This window comes from Cyprinodon tularosa, unplaced genomic scaffold (genome assembly GCF_016077235.1).
Source record: "Cyprinodon tularosa strain WSP-4 unplaced genomic scaffold, ASM1607723v1 ctg343, whole genome shotgun sequence".
NCBI lineage: Eukaryota > Metazoa > Chordata > Actinopteri > Cyprinodontiformes > Cyprinodontidae > Cyprinodon > Cyprinodon tularosa.
Window position 1 is genome coordinate 1,992,950 of NW_024039056.1, and position 26,018 is coordinate 2,018,967.

Genomic DNA, 26,018 nt, shown 5'->3' on the forward strand with positions numbered 1-26,018 from the left:
ATATTGGATTTTTAATAACACAGCTTTATTGCTAACAATTCTGCCTTGGCTCCAATAGTCGTGTCCATACTGTGCAACATATACAGTATGCACACAATGACCCAGGGGGGAATTTTTCCCAACAGGGCTGATACACTACACCACAGGAAGAACTCTGTTTGATTGTTCAGGGGCATGTGCCTGTTTGCACTGCACATAGACTGAGGGTGTATGATGACTCTGAAGCTGCCTTTCCCAGGAGATGACAGAGAGAGGCAGCCCTGCCATGGGACAGCCATGGGATATGAAGACATACCTCATCACATATAGTGCAAATATGTTTATAAGGTGGATGTAAGTTTTTCTCTGTACTACTATTACAATTTCATTTATCTATACAGTAGTGTATTAACCCATCAATTAAATATAAATGAAATTACAAATAATTTCTGTAATTGTTTGGTATTTATCTTAAGAACAGTTATAGAGTGGAGGGTGTTATGGATTTGAGGCTTTCATCTTTTATTTTTGCTAATGGTGAGATTTTGTTTAGCATTTTTCAGGCATCAACTTCACTGTGAATCAACAGTTTACATTTGAGTCTAAACAAATGGGGTAAGAATCAGGCCCTCAAAATGTATGATCCTCTGCCAGGGGGGATAATGCCCCTGATGTTTGGGGTCATCTCTTTCCTCAACAGGAGCAAGTTAAGTATACTGATGTGTAGTTCATTGCTGCTGGTAGGATAGAGAAACAAATGGAATAATAGTATAAAACATTTGGAAGTTGCTACAAGTTGTCATGGCAAAAAAAAAAAAGGACGGATCTAAAAAGCAAAACTTTATATGTACTTACTTGTTCATGGTACAACTCTCATCTTTGGTTGTGAGAAATGGATAATGACCAAAACAAATAGAATCTGGTTACAAGTGAATACAATTTGCTTCCTTTATGGGGTGGTCTGTGGGCCGATTGTAACTAACTTGTTGTTATTTTAACTAATAATAAAGCCAGCATTAAATACATAGAGAAATGAAATTTCTCTATGTATTTACATCAGTAAATTTAAATCAGCATTAATTCCCATTCATTCCCTTTCCTCAAAGCTCTTGGGGGAAATTGAGCAGTATTGACCAATACTGTTTAGTCCTTCCAAATGACATTAGGGCAGGAGTAAGGTGAACTGTTGAGTGGGAAGAGGGGTGGAAGTGATAGGAAAGTGGAGATAAAAAGGGAGATGGCAGAAAATAGAGAGAAGAAGATGAGTGGTTGAGAAGGAGGAAGAAAGGAGCCAAGAGTCCCATCACATGGGACTTGGCTATTGATTGGATTGTGACATTGATTAAGCATCCCTTGTTTCACACAGCTATGTGTTTGTGTATGAATGTGGAAATCCTGTTTTATGTATGACTGTCCGTTTGTGTTCAAATAGGTTTTCAATACGATACTAGTAGTTTATAGAGACAAAAGAAGAGATGATGAAACAAAAAAAATTGTGTCATTAATCTGACTGAGAATTTCTATTCAAATGCACCTACAATGATTGGTGCTCTTTGGAAATGAGTGTGTGTGTGTGTGTGTGTGTATGGATCTGTACCCCTAGGAGGGCTGACTTGCAAAATCACTTCATCTACCCTTTTGGGACAAAAAAGCCCCTCTGTTTTCCTTTCTTTATTCTGTCTTGTTTTTTTATTTTGCTCCCCCGTTGAGTTTTTTTTTTTCTTTCTCTGCCTCCTTTGTGTGCTTTTCTTTTCTTTTTTTTTATATTCATCATTAATCCTCCAGTCTGGGTCTGGGGTGTCACAGCCTTTCCCTCCCTCCATTCCTCCCTCCACTGCCCTCTCCTAGCAGTTTTTTTTTCCTATCCTATCCCATTGTATGTGTGTATGTGCAATTCCGTGTGAGAGAAGAAGGCAAGGGTTTGTCATCCTTTGCCCCTGTCACTTTCCCTCACTTTGCCACCCCTACTGCAAAAGACAATTACTCAACCTCACTGTTTCAAATTAGTTATCAAGTTTCTCTCAGTTATAGCTAGTTATCTATAAATTAAGCAATAACACATTCACTGCCCTCTTTATTACGTGCTTATATTCAACCAATAAATTAGCACTGACTCAGTGTATTTAAGCATATGGAAATTATGAAGGCAACTTTCTGAATTTTTACAGTCAACATTAGAATGGAAAGACAAAAACAAAAAAGAGAGAGTGACTTTGAAAATTGCTTTGCAATGAGCACACCTCTAATTATAACTGGTATTTTTTATTGTGGTTTCTAAACACCCAACATGTCTTACCTTGAGGCAGATTGGTTCGGCCAAAACAGCTGCCTGCCCGACATCTACAAACTGGAAACTGAGCCTAGAGTTTGCACACACCTACCAAAACACATTAGAAAAATGCTAGTTTGGCGAAATAGTTTGCAGTTAGAGTCATCATTGGCGCTACATATATGGTTTATCTAATCACAAATTAAATACCGTAAAAGGGAAAGAAGTTCCCATTCATTAATGTTTCGGAACTGAAGTGGGGTAGAGAGGGTTTTGTCTTTCTCATCAAACCCAAAAAAGAGAGGATATACTGATTAGCACAGTCTTGACTGTAAGGTCTATGCCAAGGACTGTTTTCATTAGGATTGATCCTGAATGGCAGGTTTTCTAAACCCAGTTCTATTCATAACCAAGTAGGCAAAGTAGGTTTTTTTTGTGATCTGTTGCTGCTTTTGCTCTTTCATTTTGTCTATGCATGGCCTCCTGTTGGTTAGAGGGGAGGAGGGGAAGAAAGTAGCCAACCTCTTACTCTCTGATGCTCGACGAGTTGTTAGTATTGATCGCTGAGGCTCAGTAGCAGAAAATAATGGGGTGGTGAAAGCTTAGTTGACAGAGAAGGAGATAGTGAGAAAAAAAAGAGTTCAACAAAAAAAAATGTGGACCGACACACTTACTCCCTTCCATGCACAACGCTGTTTTTCTGCTTTCCTGCTTTCCTGCTGTCTTGCTTCCTGTTATGAATATTAGTCCTAGATGTGTCTGCTATGTCTGTGGGTGTGTGTGTGTGCACTCTCTCTTTTACATGTGTGCATTATCAATGTGAATAAATCCTTCCAAGTCCCATACGCCGAGGGGGATGTGATGCGGCCAGTGCCCGAGGAGCCTTACCCCAGCTAATTTACAACCAGCGTAGTGTGTCACCAATACACCTCCATTCACACACACCAACGTACACACCCACACACAGCTTGATGACACCACAATGAAACATGTTGTCTAGACGACATTGAACCTTGAGTCCGCCCAGGGTAATTGTTTTATGCAAATCAAGGGAGCTAGGGATGACATGATTGGGGCAGACTTAGTTTCAATTGAAAGGGGTGTGTGTGTGTGTGTGTGTGTGTGTGTGTGTGTGTGTGTGTGTGTGTGTGTGTGTGTGTGTGTGTGTGTGTGTGTGTGTGTGTGTGTGTGTGTGTGTGTGTGTGTGTGTGTGTGTGTGTGTGTGTGTGTGTGTGTGTGGGTGTGTAGGGGGGGGCAGAGTGTGAGCCGGAATGTATGTCTATGTGGCAGCTGTTATAGAGTGGTGGTGACTGTGGTGTAATGCTGGTTGCCATTAGTTGTTATTGTTGGTGATGCTCTATTATTGGACAGGGCGGGGCAGAACAATCTACAAACCATTCTGAAATTAAAGAGGTGGCTCAAACACAGGCACACACATAAAACACATCTTCAGCAGACATTCACTTCATCATAAATCTGAATCATGATTCTTCTTTAATATTAAACATTGCACTTTTGAAGATGATATGAGTCATTTAAAGAGGTTTGCACAGTCATTTATTGCTCATGTTAGACTTTGCAACATATAAAGCACACACACACATAGAACAACAAACACTTGGCCTTGGGGTATCAGGACACCCATCACGGTGTGTGTGTGTGTGTGTGTGTGTTGTGGCCCAAGTCGTAAATTTAATTTCATGCTGGATTTGCAGAGCTAATCTGAATTGCATGTGAGCACAGCCTGATGGGCTTTAGTCTTAGCACTGCAAAGTCACACACCAAGATGCAGATACTGCCATCGATGGCAGCAGCAAGCATGTGCAAACATTGAAAATGTTTAGGAGTCACATGGGAGCTCCGTAACCCCATCACCACACATTTACTGTAACAGACAAAAATTTAGCTTGATCTGATTCATTGTAATGTTTTGCATAAAATATTGGAGTCAAACTTTTACATATTATTATCTTGCACTGATATAATTAGTGTAGAATATACTTGTTTAGTTAAGTCTTGGGAATCAAAGCTTACTTAACTCCAGTAATCTTGCTGTTCTCTTCCTTGTCCTGGGTCTGTGCCATTTGACGGCATTCATTCTACATTTATAATCACAGTAAAAATAAACTGAATCTAAAATCTAGGGATTTTGGATGCACTGATTTTGTCATAATTACTTAAATCATCCTTTATTTAAGAGCAAATGGTGGAATTTTTATTTCTGGTGAATTGTTTTAAAATAGGAGAGAGCTCATTATTAAACTTTTACAAAAAGTTCAGCGAATGTCTTATTCGGCCTGATTTAGATAACCTCTCTGAAATTCTAGTAAAAAGTACCAAGGAGTCTAATTCATCTGTATCTTATGGATTTTAAAGTGAAAATATATATTAAGGATTCTAAGGAAAATATTGTTCTTTTTCTGGTCACTATACACAAACCTGCTACTATCAGTGGCAAATCAATTGCTGTTTGTTAAGAAAGGAGCTTAATGAAACTGTTTGCATTGATTTCTTTACAAACTTGAAAATACATGCTTTCCTCTTGTACAAAGAAAGATTTCTCTCTAATGCCAAATAACGTTTAGAGTTAGTTTTAGAGAAAACTGGTGTCTGTGCCAGTCTTTTCCTTGATGAAGATCTTCAAATCAAATAACTTGAAAGCTAAAAAAATCTAAATATATTATGAAAGACCTCATTTTTTATAAGGAAAAATAAAAATCTAAATGCCTCCTTTAGTTGCATTTACAAGTTCACTTATAGTGTATACTAACTTAGGTGAAAAGAAAAGTTTTACTTCACCTCATCATAGCATCAACTAATTGTGACATGTCACGGAAAACACGTGAACAAATCTACACAGGCTCAGTTTATGTTGTTCCTTTTAGAGCCAGGTAAACATCACAGCTTTGATTATCTATTTCCACCACTTTTTCTGACCCATATGAAACACCTACACTCACATTTGTTTATCTTAACAGATTTTTCTTTTTTTTATGCTGAGCTAAGTTTCAACCTGCAAATTGTTTATAAATTGGGCAGGATTGGGATGCTGAGGGAAATTTTGTTACTTATCACAGGACAAAAAAAAATGTGGATGACATTTCGAAGTGATTGTACTGCGCATGTACTTCCTGTGTACGATGAGGAGAGCCCACCTGTCCCCACCCATCCTGACGAGTGTTGGGTCAACAGGATTGTGTACTGAGCTGAGTTAGGGTTTTTTACCTTTTCCTCCGCAGACTTCAGCCCAGGCGAGCCTCCAGCTGGTTCCAATTGGACGCAATCAGGGAGCAGTATTTAGAGGAGTGGATTCCCTTGGACGGACGCCAGTCGGTTAAAATTCCACATAGTGGTACCTAACTGCTAGCTCCATTAAAATTGAACATTGTGCTAAAGAGTAAGGCCTATCTTCTTGTCCTACTTCTCTCCTAGCAGTTTTGCTTTCTCCAAGCCGGTTCTCAACTCAGTCTTCCTGAATCAATCCTCGAATGCTCGCCTGCCTGTCCACCCTCTTGAGGTCTCAAGCCAAAACTCCATTTCAGCCAAGCTCAATCCCTATGGGCCCATCAACCTCCTCCCCATCCGCTCCTCTCTCCAAGGAACTGTAAGAAATCAGTATCATCTTTTTAACTCTCAGTTCCTCCTGCCAAAGTTCTAACTGATCTCTCTTCCTGTGCAGTTCCAGTCCAAGTCTCAGTTCTCTGAACCACCATGCTGGACCAAACCAATCTGTCTGTAAATTCTACAAAATAAACATCTTAAGACGCTTAAAGCGCAACCTTCTACAGAAGCAACATAGAGATCGTTCTGCCCAGCTGTCCCACCGTGTGTTGGGGAGGCTGCAGCTCCGCAGACTGGAAGAAGGTGAGAATAGTGGTGAGAACAGCAGAGAAGATCACCGGTTTTCCTCTTCCCTCCATAAAAGACCTTTCATCCCAGTGCTGCACATCCCGAGCCCGCAACATTATCAATGACCCCTCACACCCCCAACATGGACTGTTCTTCCTGCTGCCCTCTGGGAAGAGGTGTCGCAGCATTCGATGCAGGTCCGGCAGACTCCGAAATAGCTTCTTCCTCACTAACAGTTCAGCTTCAGACAGCTGAACTGCTGAAACAAGTGTAAGTCATGTCACAGACTCTGCATCACACTAAAAACACCAAACCAAAACACTGCATAATTCTACCACATATATTTGATACTCTGACGTTCCTTATTAATGCATTTTTTTACACCATGTCTTTTCTCCCACATTGTTTACATTTGATCACAGCTGCACATTAAGAAATTGAAATGTCATGAAAGCATTCTAAACAAAATTTTGTTCAAAAAAGTACTGTTAGTCTAAGTCTGCATACTATTTCATACCAGCCCACTTAAAGTAATAACAATTAAGACTTCTATCTATACAGTAGCTACTCTCAGTCTGCTCACACGGCTAAGTTCAGGTTCACTCTGATAATTGTAATGGTGGCGCACTGCATGTTTCATTTCATGGACAAGGCTTTTGTGATCAAGCAAACTGTTACTTTGAAAAGAAAACATACAGTATTAAAAAAAGCAAGCCATAGATTTTTATTTAAGTTTTTTGCCTTTTTATCACTACAGCACAGCAAATGAATGCACAGATGCCCCTTTCTTATCCTATCTGCCTAAGAAAGTAGCCATGTGCTTACTTAAAGACATGGAGCTCATTGAATGACACCCATTTCAAAAGCCTTCTTTGAGCCAAACAAAACTGATATATAAATGAGCTGGGGGTTTGCCCCCTGCCAATATGCATGTGATATTTTACTTTTAAAATGAGCTGTGTTTAAAGATTTTAAACCTCCCTACAGAGTATTTCAGAGCACTGAATGGTTATCCTAATTTTCTTTAACATGTATGTTTTGCAATAAAATTACACTTTTCTCAGAATGTTAGTTTTTTCTATTTTCTTTAGTTTGTTTTGTGCCAACATGGTCCTTCTTTACTCCCGATGCCTCTTAAGCTTTGTCTTTGATTTAATGTACAGGTGCTGGTCATAAAATTAGAATATCATGAAAAAGTAGATTGATTTCAGTAATTCCATTTAAAAAGTGAAACTTGTATATTATATTCATACATTACATACAAACTCATATATTTCAGATGTTTATTTTGTTTAATTTTGATGATTACAAATGACAACAAATGAAAATCTCAAATTCATCATATCAGAAAATTAGAATATTGTGAAAAGGTTCAAAATTGATGGCCCCTGGTGCCACACTCTAATCAGCTAATTAACTCAAACCACCTGCAAAAGCCTTTAAATGGTCTTTCAGTCTAGTTCTATAGGCTACACAATCATGGGGAAGACTGCTGACTTGACAGTTGTCCAAAAGACGACCATCGACACCTTGCACAAGGAGGGCAAGACACAAAAGGTCATCGCTAAAGAGGCTGGCTGTTCACAGAGCTCAGTGTCCAAGCACATTAATAGAGAGGCGAAGGGAAGGAAAAGATGTGGTCGAAAAAAGTGTACAAGCAAGAGAGATAACCGCACCCTGGAGAGGATTGTGAAACAAAACCCATTCAAAAATGTGGGGGAGATTCACAAAGAGGGGACTGCAGCTGGAGTGAGTGCTTCAAGAACCACCACACACAGACGTATGAAAGACATGGGTTTCTGCTGTCGCATTCCTTGTGTCAAGCCACACTTGAACCACAGACAGCGTCAGAAGCGTCTTGCCTGGGCTAAAGAGAAACAGGACTGGACTGCTGGTGAGTGGTCCAAAGTCATGTTCTCTGATGAAAGTAAATTTTGCATTTCCTTTGGAAATCAAGGTCCAGAGTCTGGAGGAAAAGAAGAGAGGCACTTCATCCACGTTGCTTGAAGTCCAGTGTAAAGTTTCCACAGTCAGTGATGGTTTGGGGTGCCATGTCATCTGCTGGTGTTGGTCCATTGTGTTTTCTGAGGTCCAGGGTCAACGCAGCCACATACCAGGAAGTTTTAGAGCACTTCATGCTTCCTGCAGCTGACCAACTTTTTGGAGATGCAGATTTCATTTTCCAACAGGACTTGGCACCTGCACACAGTGCCAAAGCTACCAGTACCTGGTTGAAGGACCATGGTATCCCTGTTCTTAATTGGCCAGCAAACTCTCCTGACCTTAACCCCATATAAAAAATCTATGGGGTATTGTGAAGAAGAAGATGCAATACACCAGACCCAACAATTCAGAAGAGCTAAAAGCCACTATTAGAGCAACCTGGGCTATCATAACACCTGAGCAGTGCCACAGACTGATCGACTCCATGCCACGCCGCATTGCTGCAGTAATACAGGCCAAAGGAGGCCCAACTAAATACTGAGTGCTGTACATGCTCATACTTTTCATGTTCATACTTTTCAGTTGGCCAACATTTCTATAAATCCTTTGTTTTTATTGGTCTTCAGTAATATTCTAATTTTCTGATATGATGAATTTGAGATTTTCATTTGTTGTCATTTGTAATCATCAAAATTAAACAAAATAAACATCTGAAATATATGAGTTTGTATGTAATATTTGAATATAATATACAAGTTTCACTTTTTAAATGGAATTACTGAAATCAATCTACTTTTTCATGATATTCTAATTTTATGACCAGCACCTGTATTTCATAAATGCCCCTTCATGCAAGATCTTTTATTGAAAACAATGTTTTGTCTGACTTTTTTTAAATTTGGAAGAGAGACAGCTTTATCATTTGAAGTTGAGAATGGTGCGCGGTCACGGCCTGCGAGGCCTTCACTTCTGGCCTAAAATCAGAATCAGAAACACATATTTACATTCATAACCTAAACTTTAATTTTTCTCTATCCAACTGTAATAATCTATTCCAAGTGCTGACAGTACCAGACCGGGCATTCCAACTGAGGCATCAACTCCGGGGCTGTCAGTTCCGGGCTCGTCCGGTCTACAACCACTGGGTCAGTCTACAAACTGTATAGGCGTGCTGTGAAATTATCATATGGAATGTGACATGCTGACATAGATGCGGCTATAAGCACAGCTCTATCAGCCAAGCTAACCAATCTCCTCGCACAGTGGATAGCCACAAGCTGCCGGCCTATCAGCAATGGGCTAGAGCTTGTTCTCCAGGAGGTCACAGGTGACCCATCTTACAAACTACCTGCAAGGTGAACTATCATGAGGAGAATATATGACCGGCACCCCGCGGACAAAGCTGCGGAAGATGAGAATTTGAGCGAGATGACGTGTGTCAGATTTTTTGAGACGCTATATTGTTATAGTGGGACATACATAATTGGAATTGGGACGCAGCAAAAACACAGTAACAAATTTGCAAAAAAAATATTCATAACTTTGTCAAAATCCTAAGTAAGAAGATAAAATTACAGGTGATTCTGAAAATATAAAAAAGTGAAAAAGGTGGTAGAGAAAGAGAGATCCAAGATCCTGTGGGACTTCCAGATACACACGGACAGAGTGGTACTGGCGAATCAACTGGATATTGTGGAGTAATGGAGGAAGTGGAGGAATGTGTGGTAGTGGTAGTGGAGGAAGAGCAGAGAAAAGCTGTTTTGGTTGACATAGCAATGCAAAGTGACTGAAACATCAGGAACAAGGAACATGAGAACTAGAGAAATAACGGGCTCAGAGAAGAGCTGGAGAAAACCTGGAGGGTCAAGACATCAGTGGTACCCATGGTAGTTGGGGCACTCGTGCAGTGACTTTCCGTCTTTGGGCATGGAGTTTGCATGTTCTCCCTGAGCATACATACTACATGACTGACAACTACAGTAGTAAAAAGCAGTAAAGTTAGAGATTGCATACCTTTTGCACAGACAAGTTACTCATTGACCTGCTCTATAGCACGTTTAAAAAATAAGACCATAATTCAAATGCAATACATTATGAACCAAAACTTATTTTACAGCTTTGTAGGTTACTTGCATCACTATCCTATCTACTGAGAAAAACAGCAATATCCTTTAAATTTTGGACTTTTTTGATCTGTCGCAGAGGTGACCAGCTGATTAAAGAGTTTTAAATGTGTCTGTGTTAAGGTAACACATAAAAACACCCTTCAGTGTGTTAAGGAATCCAGTTTGTGTGGGTTGTGTTTTGGTGTGTTTTGCCTACACCACCAGGTGGCGCCTGGTTCTGATTGGCCCTCTCACACACCTGCGGATGGTTGCCTCATTACCGAGGACTCTTAAGCTGCTGACTGCCACTACCTAAACGCCAAAGTGTTTGCCAGTTTCTGGTATTTAGCCAAGCTGAGTTTTGCTGACTCAAACTGAGTTTTTGTCAACCTGAGCCTAACCTTGTTGTTTTTGTCTTTGCCTCTCGGCAGGAAGTCTGCAAACTAGATGTTTTGGGCCTTCTCTCCCTGGAAGGATCGTCTGAGCTTCAAACTGAGCTGAGCATTCAAACTGGAGGTTTGGATCTACTTTCCCCCAAATGATTGTTTGAGCTTCACACTGAGCAGGGGATTCATCTCCACACGAAACCGTTCAAGTACCATAGCAAATCGAAGTGGCTGTCAGCTCCTCCGTTCCTCAAGGAAACAACTCAACTTGGGTAAATGAGCAAGTCAATTACTGGAACAACCCACACCAACTGGATGTAGAGAACGACACCTTTTCTGGAAACGTGAGTCCTGTTGCCTTAATTCCCTTTTGCAAATCGAAGCTCAAATTTCCTACTGAGCCTGAACTAACCACAGGAACTTTCCTTCACTTTTTCAGTCCCGGTTCGCCAGTGTTCTGAGCAGCACTGGACCCATCCCTACCAGTTCTCAATAAAACTTTTAAACATTCCCCTGGTCTCTCTGTTTGGTTTTCTGCATGTGGGTCAGATCTTTCCATAAAATCATGACACAGTGTCTCTAGAATGAAAGTTTTTAATATAAATTTAAAAAACAGTCTCGAAAACCAAAAGTTTTTTGAGATAAAATCAAACAATAGTTTTCCACTAGCTAAGAAAGAAACACCTTCCACAAATATCTTTGCAGAAAATACTGTGTAACTCATATTCCTAAGCCCTTTATCTGCCCTCCTCTTCTAAGCATCAAAGGCAAAAGCGGACATACACAAACACACTCACTCATCTATCCTCTATCCTCGCCCAGCCGCTCTCAGCATCCCAGCGCTTTTTGTGGTGATGTCCCAACAATTCCATTGGGTCCCTCATTAAGGCCCAGCCACTGGGTCTCCAGAGGCTGAGGGGAACAAATGGGGGTGGAGGCTGGGTAAACGTAGGAGAGGTCACCTCCTTGTTTCCGTCTTCCACTTCCACTCATCCCTCCCCTTCTCAGGTCCTTTCAACAGAGAGCATAAACAAGCATGAAAGGTGAGTGCTGTTTTCAACCTCCACAATTTTCTCCCATTGGGGACAATGCAGCATGTACCACCAACAATGCCATGCACATCATTTTATGAATGAATTGTCAATATCAGTATCATTAATAATGACTGCTCATAGTTCCTTGGATCATTACTTTGGATCACAGTACAGGCTGTAATAACTTTTTTCTAATAAGAATAAGAAAATGAACTTATATATTATATATTTATTTTACAAATTATAAAAAAATTTTAATATCACTTTTGAAATGCTTCAAAAACTGAAAAAGAGATACTCATGTGAAAAGGTATAACTCCTGGATTTCCTGTCAGTACCTCTTTGGATCTCTGATCCTCTGGCTCGGATTCCTGTAAACCGCTTTAACAACGGCTTTGGCTTCGCCATCTAGATCGTTCTGCCTTCCTTCATCTGCTTGGATCTGATCTCCTTTTTCAAGGCTTCAGCATCTGGAACTCTCTCAGCAGCGTTCCCCACATTGTTTTGGCAGCCGTATGGCTGGAATCCACGTCTTCCTCTGGTCAGGGACTGAACTTTAAGACCAGGTTAGTGACTCACGTGTTTGTAATCATTCTCCGTCAAATTAACGTGCTCAGTAACTTGATTTTTCCCCCTGCAAAGGTTCTTGCCTTTGTGTCTTTGCAGTTACTTCAGATCCACCGTTGTTTTTTTTTTATGTATATATATATAAATGTCATTTTGAGAAATCTAACTGCTTGTCTGCCTTGATAACTCAGTCCTCTGTTCTGAGCTTTGACATAAAAATGCATCCTTTGCAAAATTCCTTAATTACATCCTGAACATTAAAAATCCATTGGTAGCTAGTATGTTATCTAAAATCTACAGGTGCTGGTCATAAAATTAGAATATCATGAAAAAGTAGATTGATTTCAGTAATTCCATTTAAAAAGTGAAACTTGTATATTATATTCATACATTACATACAAACTCATATATTTCAGATGTTTATTTTGTTTAATTTTGATGATTACAAATGACAACAAATGAAAATCTCAAATTCATCATATCAGAAAATTAGAATATTACTGAAGACCAATAAAAACAAAGGATTTATAGAAATGTTGGCCAACTGAAAAGTATGAACATGAAAAGTATGAGCATGTACAGCACTCAGTATTTAGTTGGGCCTCCTTTGGCCTGTATTACTGCAGCAATGCGGCGTGGCATGGAGTCGATCAGTCTGTGGCACTGCTCAGGTGTTATGATAGCCCAGGTTGCTCTAATAGTGGCTTTTAGCTCTTCTGAATTGTTGGGTCTGGTGTATTGCATCTTCTTCTTCACAATACCCCATAGATTTTCTATGGGGTTAAGGTCAGGAGAGTTTGCTGGCCAATTAAGAACAGGGATACCATGGTCCTTCAACCAGGTACTGGTAGCTTTGGCACTGTGTGCAGGTGCCAACTCCTGTTGGAAAATGAAATCTGCATCTCCAAAAAGTTGGTCAGCTGCAGGAAGCATGAAGTGCTCTAAAACTTCCTGGTATGTGGCTGCGTTGACCCTGGACCTCAGAAAACACAATGGACCAACACCAGCAGATGACATGGCACCCCAAACCATCACTGACTGTGGAAACTTTACACTGGACTTCAAGCAACGTGGATGAAGTGCCTCTCTTCTTTTCCTCCAGACTCTGGGACCTTGATTTCCAAAGGAAATGCAAAATTTACTTTCATCAGAGAACATGACTTTGGACCACTCACCAGCAGTCCAGTCCTGTTTCTCTTTAGCCCAGGCAAGACGCTTCTGACGCTGTCTGTGGTTTAAGAGTGGCTTGACACAAGGAATGCGACAGCAGAAACCAATGTCTTTCATACGTCTGTGTGTGGTGGTTCTTGAAGCACTCACTCCAGCTGCAGTCCACTCTTTGTGAATCTCCCCCACATTTTTGAATGGGTTTTGTTTCACAATCCTCTCCAGGGTGCGGTTATCTCTCTTGCTTGTACACTTTTTTCGACCACATCTTTTCCTTCCCTTCGCCTCTCTATTAATGTGCTTGGACACTGAGCTCTGTGAACAGCCAGCCTCTTTAGCGATGACCTTTTGTGTCTTGCCCTCCTTGTGCAAGGTGTCGATGGTCGTCTTTTGGACAACTGTCAAGTCAGCAGTCTTCCCCATGATTGTGTAGCCTATAGAACTAGACTGAAAGACCATTTAAAGGCTTTTGCAGGTGGTTTGAGTTAATTAGCTGATTAGAGTGTGGCACCAGGGGCCATCAATTTTGAACCTTTTCACAATATTCTAATTTTCTGATATGATGAATTTGAGATTTTCATTTGTTGTCATTTGTAATCATCAAAATTAAACAAAGTAAACATCTGAAATATATGAGTTTGTATGTAATGTATGAATATAATATACAAGTTTCACTTTTTAAATGGAATTACTGAAATCAATCTACTTTTTCATGATATTCTAATTTTATGACCAGCACCTGTAAATATTTTTATGAGTGAATGTTAAAAGAAAACCAAGACAAATAAGAATAACACTTTAAAAAAAATAAGGGTGAAAAAGACACGGTTTCTGACAGTAGGTCCCAGGCACAGAAGCATCCGGAAAACGCAGGCAATAAGGAACCTCTTGAATGCTTGACTTGAGAAAAATATAGTCCAGTGTCCAAACCCCGCTGTCTTTCTGCCGAAAAAGAAGTACTTTTGTACTAGTTATTTCATGCTTACTCATACTGTGTGTGTGTGTTTAAGTGGGTAAAATATGCTTTATTTGTGTATTTTTTCAGTTTTATGGTAGTTGTGGAAGGAGGAATTCATTAAAGGACAAGAAACATCAAGCCTTGTGTTTTTTTGGAGGGCCTCTAGCTAACCGTTATCAGGTTGTCTAGCTTTTCATCGGCACATGCACTGTGACGGCAGTACAGTCATCAACCTTCCTGCATTGTGGGGGGCTTATCATGGGAAATAAAGGATCAAGTCCAGGAGTCTCAGCAGTCTGAACCAGACCCTGGCACTGGACCTCCAAACCGGGTTTATGTTCATGCATTCATTAGGCACCGCCTAATGGAATCATTTGGACCCAATCAGCCACACATCCAAACTAATCAGCAGTCCTAAGAAAGATGTAGAAGGTTTACTCTGTCTTTTTCCAGGAACTTGTGTAGCTACAAGGCTTGGCTAACTACATGGAGCAAGGATAATGCTTTATTCTGCTTTCTCTGCCTTTTTTTTTCCAAATGTCTCTGGTACATGCTGCCTGCCTTATCTAAGACCAATCTTCCAGCACAAATGGAAAATATATTTACAAAAAGGCAAATATATACATTGTAAATCATTATAACCATTATTTATTATTTTCAAATGTAGCATAATATTGGACCTTTAAAGGTGTCTTAAATATGCAGTGACCAAACCTCTCCATCTCGCTTTTATTTGCTGCTTCTGTTGACCATTTGAAAGCTGCCGCACAATCTGATCTGATGATGATTCAAGGTATTCATGGACAAGTAAAAGATGAACTAACACCCCCAGGGCCCCCAACACTAATATGAATCTGGTGCCTCTGGACAGCACACCAGATCTTCTCTGGGAGAATTGCGGTGGTGAACTGGTTGAACGATCAGCCTACAGTCTAAGTATGCACGGACGACAACATATTAAACTAAAAGCACCAGCTGCTGTTATGTTACAGATGCAATGCTTAGATCCATTTTGGTTGTGCCACAAAGTTTGTTTGTGTTTTACACACAAACACACTTCACTACTTTTGGTTCTCACCCTATATTGACAAAAACATTAATTGTAATTGAAATAAGGACATCCAATCAATTGCATGTTCATAGATTTACTAAATCTAATATACTTCTACGTACAAAGATATGAAAGAGACTTACTCACTCAATGAAATCCAGCATAATGTTTTGATATGATTTCAGCTGTTAAATACAGTATGTCTCCTATAAAGTTTTCTTGCTAATAAATATTTTCTAGTAGGCTTTAGCAACTTAGCTACAGATGCATTTACAAGTAGGGGGAAACCTTATTGGCTCCTGTCAAATGTATAATTTGTTGAGGAGGGGAATAAAGTTTGTAGCTGTTTTAAGGCACTTGACTTGGCCACTTATACTTGGTGAAAGGAACTCTTAATAGTTAACAACAATGCACTTTGGACCATTTAATGTACTTTACTTTTGTGGGAAATTTTGTGTATTTCTCTTTACTTTTTCTAAATTAATGCACTAGTGCTTGATGCAATATAGAGTGATTATCATGGTTCTGCCCTTTGTGGACAGTTTTTAGTTAGACTGTTATTTTGTGTTTTCTTGGTCATTGGTTTCTTTCCCATTTTGCGTCATTGTAGTGGTTTTCTAGCCATGTTGTGTTGTTTCCGTTTCCCTCTTGTCCCAGTCTCTGTTCCCCTAGCTTCTAGTTCCCTCCATCCACACCTTTTCTCTGTTAGCTGATTAGCCCAGTCTTTATTCTGTCTCCCATATATACTCCTCCCATGCAGTTCCTCAGTGCTGGTTACTCTTCTTTACCTTACTCTTGATCTTCGTTTCTCCCTGGCGTCTCCTGGTTTTGTTTTCCTATTTATTGTTTTTGGATTTATGCTTCTGTTGCCATTCGTTTCTAAATTAAATCTGCAAGAACTCATCTCTGCCTCCTCATGTCCACATTTGGGTCCTCAACCAACTTCCACCCAACCTTGAAACCGACATAGAAATGAAAGAGTTTGCCTAGGGTCGATTATTTTAAACTTACTGGATAAAAAATTAAATATGACTCAAGCTTCTATATGTGAAGGTAGGCCAAATGCTTTTGGCAATACAATGCACTTCTACTTAACAAACATCCATGTGTTGCTTCATTGAATCGTAACACTAACCTTTATCTCTAAGAATATAATGTCAGTATTATTCCTTAAAACACAAATGCTTACTAACAAATCTTAAGGAAAATTCATACCTTTATATGACAAATTTATAGTATTCACAGTAGTTTTTTTACCAACCCTATTTCCACCTGTCCACTCCATCTGCTAATTTTGTTTGAGATTTTACCTGTTTTTCACAGCCGTAAATGGTAAATACTGCCAACTCTTTCATTAGCCCACTCATCCCGGTCTCTATTTTTCCCTACAGGTCTTTCATCCCCTCTTGCTCTCTCTCTCTATGTGACTCTGCTCAAACAGATACATGTGATTAGCATCCGGTTAAAATGACATTGGAGGTTTTGTGTTTAATGACTAAAACAAATGGAACAATTAAGAAAGGCAGGTAATCAATTATTACCTTTATTCAGTTTCTAAATTAAGCATTTTGGTTTACTGGCTTAATGATCAAATTTTCTTTTATTTGCATCTTATACAATGACTACAGATTCTTTTGTGTATATGGATGTTGAAAACAATCCCAGCAAACCCCTATCTTTAGACCCCACATGGGATTTACTTGGAAGATGGGGATTCTAACTGGGCATAGGTCATCCAATTTGGGACCCATTTCAGCTATGCACTATGGGCACCCTATGAGTAACAAATCTGAATCAGGTGTTTTTTCCATTATATATCTGTACCCTGACATTCCCAAAAACGTCATGTTCCCTTACCTCAACACTCTTGAAGCTTGGTCGCTACTAGGTTGTGTATAATAATGCTTAAAAAATGAAGAAGAGCTGCAGTCCCTATAGTGATAACACACACACATATACACACTTGGAAACACATCTGCCCATACCTGCATCACCCTCTGTGCTCTCATCTGCATATTCCTTGCTCTGCACTATAAAATCCACTAGAAACAGGCACTTATACTTTCATAAATCTAGTCCTTGTCACTTTCAGATTGCACAGACTTTTTCATATAGGAACATGGCTCATATAGGCACAGGAGAACCAGAGAGGATGCTGGAAAAGGAAAATAAACTGACTTCTGGGTAGATATTTTTGTGAAAATGCAGATGTTTTGATTCTAATGTAATTTTAAGGAAGTACAACTATTTTCAAAACCCATGGGATTTCAATTATAAATAATTTCAAATGATGTCAACGCAGATATAGTGCCAACAGCCATAGGATTCAACATGAAAATACACTATCTATTGTATAAAGGGTCCTTCTGTAAGGAGTTGTAAAGATCCCCTTACAGTAAAAAGATGGTTAGTGGAATAAAGAGATGACAGACATGGTCTGTACATACTGAGGTGTATATGTGCGTCTCTGTGTGTGTATTAAAATGTGATTTTGCAGAATCTTTTTGTTGAAGATACCCTAAGCAAGACTGACTCCCCCTTAACATCACATCCCAGCGACAGCTGCCAACTCCCATTCAACTCTGTTTGCCTGTGGCCCTTCGGGTCTGAGAGGAGAGGAACACAGGTTTTATGCTGAAGGTACGTTACACATCCACAAAACACCACTCCGTAGAAAGGTCTGCTTGCCTACCAAAACAGACTACATGCTGACTATGATGCAAAGAGACTGAACATAGGGTCTTTGCTTCCTGTCTTTCAAAGCAAGTTGAATCCAGAGTTTTCCTTATTTTGTCTTCTCTTTTGCTATTGTGGCGCTGGAATAGATGCTGGGTGATGGCTCAACAGAGTTGCTTTTACAAGCAGCTCATTATGACTGTTGACTGTTAAAGATTTATTAAAAATGATTTAGAAATGAAATATACAAGTGACATGGAGATGGAAATGGAGTTGAGAAAGAAAGAGGTGATAAGAAATAGGGGAGAGATAAAGAAAAAAAAGAGGAAAGAGCACGAAAAGAGAGAAAATAAAGCAAAACAGGAAAAGTTGATAACGCAGAAGATGTACAGTACTTGTTATAATTCTGCTTCCACACCGGTATGAGATGAGAAGAATAGAAAACAGGGAACATAACAGCAAAAAGAAGAACGTACAACCAAAATAAAAAAAAATAAAAAACTGAAATTGGAATAAAAAAAGAAAAAAAAGTAAGATCATCATTTTTATTTGTTGGGATCCTCAGGCTTGCCCACCAGAGGGCGCAGAGGATCCTCTTCTGCTCTCTTTTGTCTCTTTCTCTTAGGGCTGGAGTCACTGTCAGGTTCTGGAGATTACCCTCTGCCTCCAGCAGAGTGCGCCGTGGGTCCTCCTGAGCTGAGCCTCTCACACACTGTGGCTTATCTACTAATCAGGAGGACCACAGTATTTAAGCTACCTTCAGACCTGGATTCCACGCCGCAGTGTTGATCTTAGTTGGTTAGCTTCCTGAGCCTCTGTTACTGAAGAATCTTTGTTACCTCTAGTGTGAGATCAGATTCTAATTCTTCCTTATCTCTGTCTCACAGGAATCCTGTCTCTTCGTGAAAGCTCTGGATGAGCTTAACCTCCTGTCTCTTCGTGAAAGCTCTGGATGAGCTTAACCTCCTGTCTCTTCGTGAAAGCTCTGGATGAGCTTAACCTCCTGTCTCTTCGTGAAGCTCTGGAAGAGCTGTCTCTCTGGCAACCTGTCTCTGGCCTGCAGCTCTGGGAGAGTTGCATCACAGTAAACCAGTTTCAAGCCTGAAGCTCTAGGAGACCTAACCAGCTAATCTGCCCTGGTGAGCCAACCCAAGATTTCTACGTGGTTGAAATCTAAAGACCACTATGTGGAGTTTCCCTGGAGGTTCCTACGTAGAATCATTTTCTAGAGTCCTTCGTGTATTCCCTTGTTGATCTCTGCAGTGAGCTGGAAGCTCAAATCAAGGACTGCCACGCTAGCCTGAAGCTAGAAGCTTAGCCTCTCATGAACTCTGCCTTTCTACAGTCTCCAGTCCCTGTACAATCTTCGGTGAACCCGCTCTCTAGTCTGAACCAGTTCCCGTGTCATATCCATATCTGTGCTTTAATAAACTCTTTTGGACTTTTACCCAGTTTCCCCGTGTGTGTTCTGCATTTTGGGCTTTACTCCCAGAACCCATCATGACAGAACACTGCGGCCAAACACAAAGCCCAGCAGATCACCTCCGTCGTAGAGCTGAGAAACAGGACGCTCTGACTCCTGATCACACACAGTCCCTCCGTGAGTTAAAATCCCAGTTGGACTTTAAGAAAACACACGTTTCAAGATCCCACAGGCTTTGTGGGAATCACAAGATGGCGCCAGTTCAACTTCCGGTTCCGGTTTCGTCACTTCCGGAATTCCGTCCGTCACCTGCCAGTCAAGATAATAACCCTCCTTTCTGGTCTGAGCTCATCCCGTCGCTTTCGTCACCTGGTCCTTCTCTGCCTGAGAGATTTTCCGGCAATCCAAGAAAGCTCAAAACATTTCTATTTCAGTGTCGGTTATTTTTTCAATTTTTCGAGTCAGATTTCCTGTATGATAGGGATAGGATAGCCTTTGTAATTTATTTTCTGTCCGGTGAAGCCCTTGAATGGGCGGAGACCGGATCTAGATCTTCTCACTATGATTATGAAACGTTCATCCAGGAGTTTGAAAGGACTTTTAATCAGGTCACAAATAAATCCTGGTTTTCAAGGGGACTTTTGGAATCCAAACAGGGAAATAGATCAGTTGCCGAGTTTGCTTCCGAGTTCCAGGAAAAAGCAGCCATTTCCGGGTGGAATGAGTCTGCACTTAAGACTGCATTTCTCCAAGCATTAAATGAACCGATCAGAAACGAACTAACCTTTTATGTTGAACCAGATAACCTCGAGGACCTCATTGAGCTTGCAGTCGGGTTAGATATTGGACTGCAAACTAGACCCAGAACCGCACAGCCTCAGTTCCTGAAATTCATTCTGGTATTCATATTTTTCAACCGGTTAGTTTATCGACAGATTCAATCAATAAACCTGTTAGCCCCGCTTCTAAGACCCCCCAATGTAAGAGACGGCGTCGCCGTAAGCACGCTCTGAGCCGTCTAGAGACCCCTGAGTTAGCTTTGTGCCGTCCAGAGACCCCTGAGTTAGCCTTGTGCCGTCCAGAGACCCCTGAGTTAGCCTTGTGCCGTCCAGAGACCCCTGAGTTAGCCCTGTGCCGTCCAGGGATCCCTGAGTTAGCCCTGAGCCGACCGGAGACCCCTGAGCATACACTTAAGAGGGCTTCAGAATGTGGAGTTTGTGAAGAAATTCCTCCAAGAGCCTTTCAACAGAGACCACTAATCGCCAAGAACCCTCCACCGACGCCTCAAGTCACCTCAGAGACTGAACTTGAGCCTCCATGGGTGGCCCCTCCGTTGCCAGAGGTGGAACCGCAGTCGGTGGTCCCACCTGCTCCTGAGTCTGAACCGCAGTCGGTGGTGTCGCCTGTCCCTGAGGTGGAACCACAATCGGTGGCCTCACCAGTTCCTGAGGCTGAACCACAGTCGGTGGTGTCGCCTGCTCCTGAGACGGAACCACAGTCGGTGGTCCCGCATGTTCCTGTGGTGGAGCCACTGTCGGTGGTCTCCCCTGTTCCAGACCCAGAGCCGCAATCGGCGGGCTCTCCTGCTCCTGAGCCGCTATTGGAGGGCTCCTCAGCTCCAGAGCCGCTATCGGTGGGCTCTCCAGACCCGGAGCCGCAGTCGGCGGGCTCCCCAGCTCCAGACCCGGAGCCGCAGTCGGCGGGCTCCCCAGTTCCAGACCAGGAGCCGCAGTCGGCGGTCTCCTCTGAGCCTCCTCCTGAGCCGCAGTCGGCGGTCTCCTCTGAGCCTCCTCCTGAGCCGCAGTCGGCGGTCTCCTCTGAGCCTCCTCCTGAGCCGCAGTCGGCGGTCTCCTCTGAGCCTCCTCCTGAGCCGCAGTCGGCGGTCTCCTCAGAGCCACCTCCTGAGCCGCAGTCGGCGGCCGCTTCTGAGACTGTTCCTGAGCTGCCGAGGAGGGGACGGGGTACCCCGTGGGGGTACCTGCTGAAGATTGGGCGTCATCCTCCTGATAAGCTGCTTCGCCTACAGCCCCGCGACAGACCTCCAGAGCGTCAGCTTCACCTTCGGCCCCGCGGCAGACCTCCGGATCTTCATTGCCGACCCCGTGGCAGACCCCCAGAGTGTCAGCATCGCCTTTGACCCTGCAGCCGGCCACCTAAGACTCTGCTCCGTAGCTGGATCCTTGGCCGGTCTTCTGAACCTCAACCATGCCCCCGGCCCAGCAGTGGTCCTCCCAAGACGCTGCTTCTTCTCCAGTCCCATGGTCGACCTCCTTAGCATCTGTCTCGCCTCCGACCCCGCAGCCGGCCACCAAAGACTTTGCTCCGTTACCGGATCCTCGGCCGGCCCCCTGAACCTCTGCCATGCCTCCGGCCCGGCGGTGGTCCTCTTAAGATGCTGCTTCGTTCCCAGCCCCGTGGTCGGCCACCTGAGCATCTGTCTAGCCTTCGGCCCAGCGGTAGGCCCCCTGAGATTCGACCTCGTCACCTTCCCAACGGTCGGCCTCCTGAGCAGCTTCTACGCCTCCGCTGCCGGCCCCATGGTAGACCACCTGAGACTGTGTCCTGCTGCCGGTACTTCGACTGGCCACCTGAGACTGTGTCCTGCTGCCGGTGCCTCGGCCGGCCACCTGAGACTGTGTCCTGCAGCCGGTCCCTCGGCCGGCCACCTGAGACTCTGCCCCGCTGCCGGTCCCTCGGCCGGCCACCAGACACTTTGCCCGAGAAATTTTTGGGGTTTTCTTTTGTTTTCTTCCACCATAAGTGGATCGTTTTTTGTTCTGGACTCTGGTTTTGTTTTCTGCCCTCCAGGCCTGTTTCCCCCTTCGCCCACCCTGGGTGGGTTGTTTTTTGTTGGTTGAACCTTTTTTTTCTGTTGGTTCTGGCCCTCCTCGCCCTAGTGCCCCCTCCGCCCGCCCTGGGTGGGTTGTTTTTCGTGTTCTGGACTCTGTTTTTTGTTGTTTTCTGGCCTTCCTCGCCCTAGTGCCCCCTCCGCCCGCCCTGGGTGGGTTGTTTTTTGTTTGTTTTTTGGACTTTTTTTTTTTTCAGGGGGCGTCTGGTATCCGCCCTTGAGGGGGGGGCTCTGTTGGGATCCTCAGGCTTGCCCACCAGAGGGCGCCGAGGATCCTCTTCTGCTCTCTTTTGTCTCTTTCTCTTAGGGCTGGAGTCACTGTCAGGTTCTGGAGATTACCCTCTGCCTCCAGCAGAGTGCGCCGTGGGTCCTCCTGAGCTGAGCCTCTCACAAACCTGTGGCTGATCTACTAATCAGGAGGACCACAGTATTTAAGCTACCTTCAGACCTGGATTCCACGCCGCAGTGTTGATCTTAGTTGGTTAGCTTCCTGAGCCTCTGTTACTGAAGAATCTTTGTTACCTCTAGTGTGAGATCAGATTCTAATTCTTCCTTATCTCTATCTCACAGGAATCCTGTCTCTTCGTGAAAGCTCTGGATGAGCTTAACCTCCTGTCTCTTCGTGAAAGCTCTGGATGAGCTTAACCTCCTGTCTCTTCGTGAAAGCTCTGGATGAGCTTAACCTCCTGTCTCTTCGTGAAGCTCTGGAAGAGCTGTCTCTCTGGCAACCTGTCTCTGGCCTGCAGCTCTGGGAGAGTTGCATCACAGGAAACCAGTTTCAAGCCTGAAGCTCTAGGAGACCTAACCAGCTAATCTGCCCTGGTGAGCCAACCCAAGATTTCTACGTGGTTGAAATCTAAAGACCACTATGTGGAGTTTCCCCGGAGGTTCCTACGTAGAATCATTTTCTAGAGTCCTTTGTGTATTCCCTTGTTGATCTCTGCAGTGAGCTGGAAGCTCAAATCAAGGACTGCCACGCTAGCCTGAAGCTAGAAGCTTAGCCTCTCATGAACTCTGCCTTTCTACAGTCTCCAGTCCCTGTACAATCTTCGGTGAACCCGCTCTCCAGTCTGAACCAGTTCCTGTGTCATATCCATATCTGTGCTTTAATAAACTCTTTTGGACTTTTACCCAGTTTCCCCGTGTGTGTTCTGCATTTTGGGCTTTACTCCCAGAACCCATCATGACATTATTGAAGCAACCCTACCAATAAGTGACATGGGTAGGGGTTTCCATCTAATGAGATCATCACTTTTTTACTAGGTTGATATTTATTTTAATCAAATCCACAAGTTTCATAGAAATGTTGATACTTAAACATTGTATATTTGCTGACTGCCGTTGTACATTTGGGGCCTTTAGAAACTCGATTTCGACCAATTTATTGAGTGATCTGAGATTCTTCAGAAAGGTTCTAACAATTTATTTACCCGAGCGCAAGGTTTTTGAGTGCTGTAGAATGGGTAATACATCATCTGTATAAAGACTGACTTTATTTTCTATGTTCCTGTAATACCTTTAAAATCAACAAACTGTATTCATCGCAAATCTGCCTACTGAAGCAAATGAGGGAACTACCCGTTTCGTCTGGTCGACCCACGTTTGCTGCCCATAGAACAGCCTTGGCCCAGGTGCTGTGCATCGAGGTGATGCCACAAAACTGCTGAACCTTGATTGCCTGGTTCTGGCCATTATCGGGGGCTGTGCTGCTGCCATAGAGCTTCCCGCCACCTATGTAAGGATGTGCTGTGTTGCTTATGTATTATCTGAAAGAAGCTTTCTGATTTAACTACTGATGGTCCGTACTTCTTTACTTTGATTGCATTTAAGAGCTCCATGTCAGTGTTACTTACACTTATTTGCTGCTATTTTAAGGAACACTTTAAATGCATTAAGCCTTAAAACTTGAGCATTCCCCAAAGACTTTTTGAACAGACTCTTCAGCCCTCTTTTTTCCCCCTTTTTATTGGCTTTTCGTTTATTTGTCTTTGTTTTCTATAGTTTTTAGTGTTTGCGTAGTTATTGGATACTGTTGACATGTGTATTCTAATGAGTGCTCTTCAATGATGTCATTCATTGGTGTGACTATAAATTGTGGAACATGCGCAATGTTGCTGTGTAAACTAAAATAAGAAAAGTGGCATGTGACGTGCACCTCGTGGAAACTCAACTCAATGTAGTAGTGTGCTGTTATTCCTCTGACTGTTCCCTGCCCTTACGATGACAGTGCCAAAAGATACAATAATACATGTGATAGGGATTTTTAGCTTATAAATGTACCAATGTTTTAACCCGTGGCCTTTCGTGGTTATTTATGCAGTGAACGGTTTATTACTCAGAGCCAGATCCACCTTACTTTGGTTAACATTCAAATAAACAGAGACAATTTCTTTGGTTGTTGATTAATAACTCTGCTGTCATCCATAGTCCAAATTACTAATTTGGTGAAAGACTACTGGATTTTAACAACCAGTCCAGCAGTCCAACCTTGGGTAAAGACTGAAGAACCTTAGTAATTAAGCAGATATCAGTTATGATCACTTAACTAATAATCATACTCTGGTGTTACCCTTGATTTGAATGGCCTATTAATTAACTATAGCCCCAGTCCTAGTTATTTAAAATGTTTGTACTGACAAACTCATTTAGATCATATTTTACACCTCTTGCCTCCAACTGAAGTTTTATTGAGTGTCTTGCTTTTGCCAGACATGTTTTTGACACCATTTTAGGATAAAATTATTTTCTTTTTATCATTTTTCTTTTTTATTTAATTTTGTACTTCTATAACAATGCAACCACAGCATTTACAGCTTTTGGGATTTATTCCGCACTCCTTGACTTTAATTGGTCCTTTCATTCCACTGCTCAGTTCTCAGTCAGCAGGAACTCAATCTCCGAACTGCTAAAATCTCTCTTCTTCATCTTCAATGCCATTTCTGTGAATGAACACAGTCTGACATGCGCTGGAAGTCATAGACTTCTATGGAATCATCATGGTAGTAATTATGGAGATTTGCAATTCTCATGAACGCGCACTCACACATACAATAGGTGGAATGCATCTGGTTTACAAGGATAATTTACAGTCATTACTGAGGTTAAAGAAGTTTGTTAAGTCTAATGTGCCACACTCGTAGGAGCCCAAAGTGGGAGAGAAAGTAAAAGTATGAGGTGACAGTATTCACCTGTATTGAGTCGTTGACAGTATTGAGACGTCACACAGAGCATGCATGCAGTGACAGTGGAGGGGAGAATCTCCCTTTTTACAAGAAGAAACCTCCAGCAGAAGTAGGTTTCTTTATAAACAGCCTTGTGCTGTCTACTGAAGATAGAATCTGAAATACCAAAATAACATAAAAACACTGATCCATAAAAACTTGTTATATTATAATAGTTAATAGTAAGCTAGCTCCATATGTTGCTCTGTCTGGTAAAGAAACAGTTAAGCTGATGAGCTCTGTGTTGTTGTTTTTGTATTTCTTAGGGGTTTAAGAGGGCACATACAGATAGTCACTGTAAAAGCTGAGCCCATATTGATGTCTAGGAGAAAAACTGAAATGATCACAACAAAAAAAAAGCTCTATCTATTTTAAATTGTTGATGGCAGCAGCCCCATTTATAGAATCCTTCGGGATGGTGTCACATTCATACAGAACCAGGCAGATGAGCTACTATGATAAGCAATTGTTAAGAAAATATAAAATTAACGGTTGAACTAACAACTAAGGCTAAATTGGAAAAAAGAATTAGAGTGAAGCA

At 42.1% G+C, this 26,018-nt stretch overlaps 1 long non-coding RNA gene across 1 annotated transcript; it reads left to right on the forward strand.

Annotated features, from left to right (window-relative positions):
• The first annotated feature begins 11,533 nt into the window (after positions 1 to 11,533).
• LOC119789681 lies at positions 11,534 to 17,883 on the forward strand. The gene is made up of 3 exons (XR_005281613.1): positions 11,534 to 11,575; positions 11,979 to 12,132; positions 17,807 to 17,883. It is a non-coding gene; the product is annotated as an uncharacterized LOC119789681 (long non-coding RNA).
• Positions 17,884 to 26,018: the final 8,135 nt, after the last annotated feature.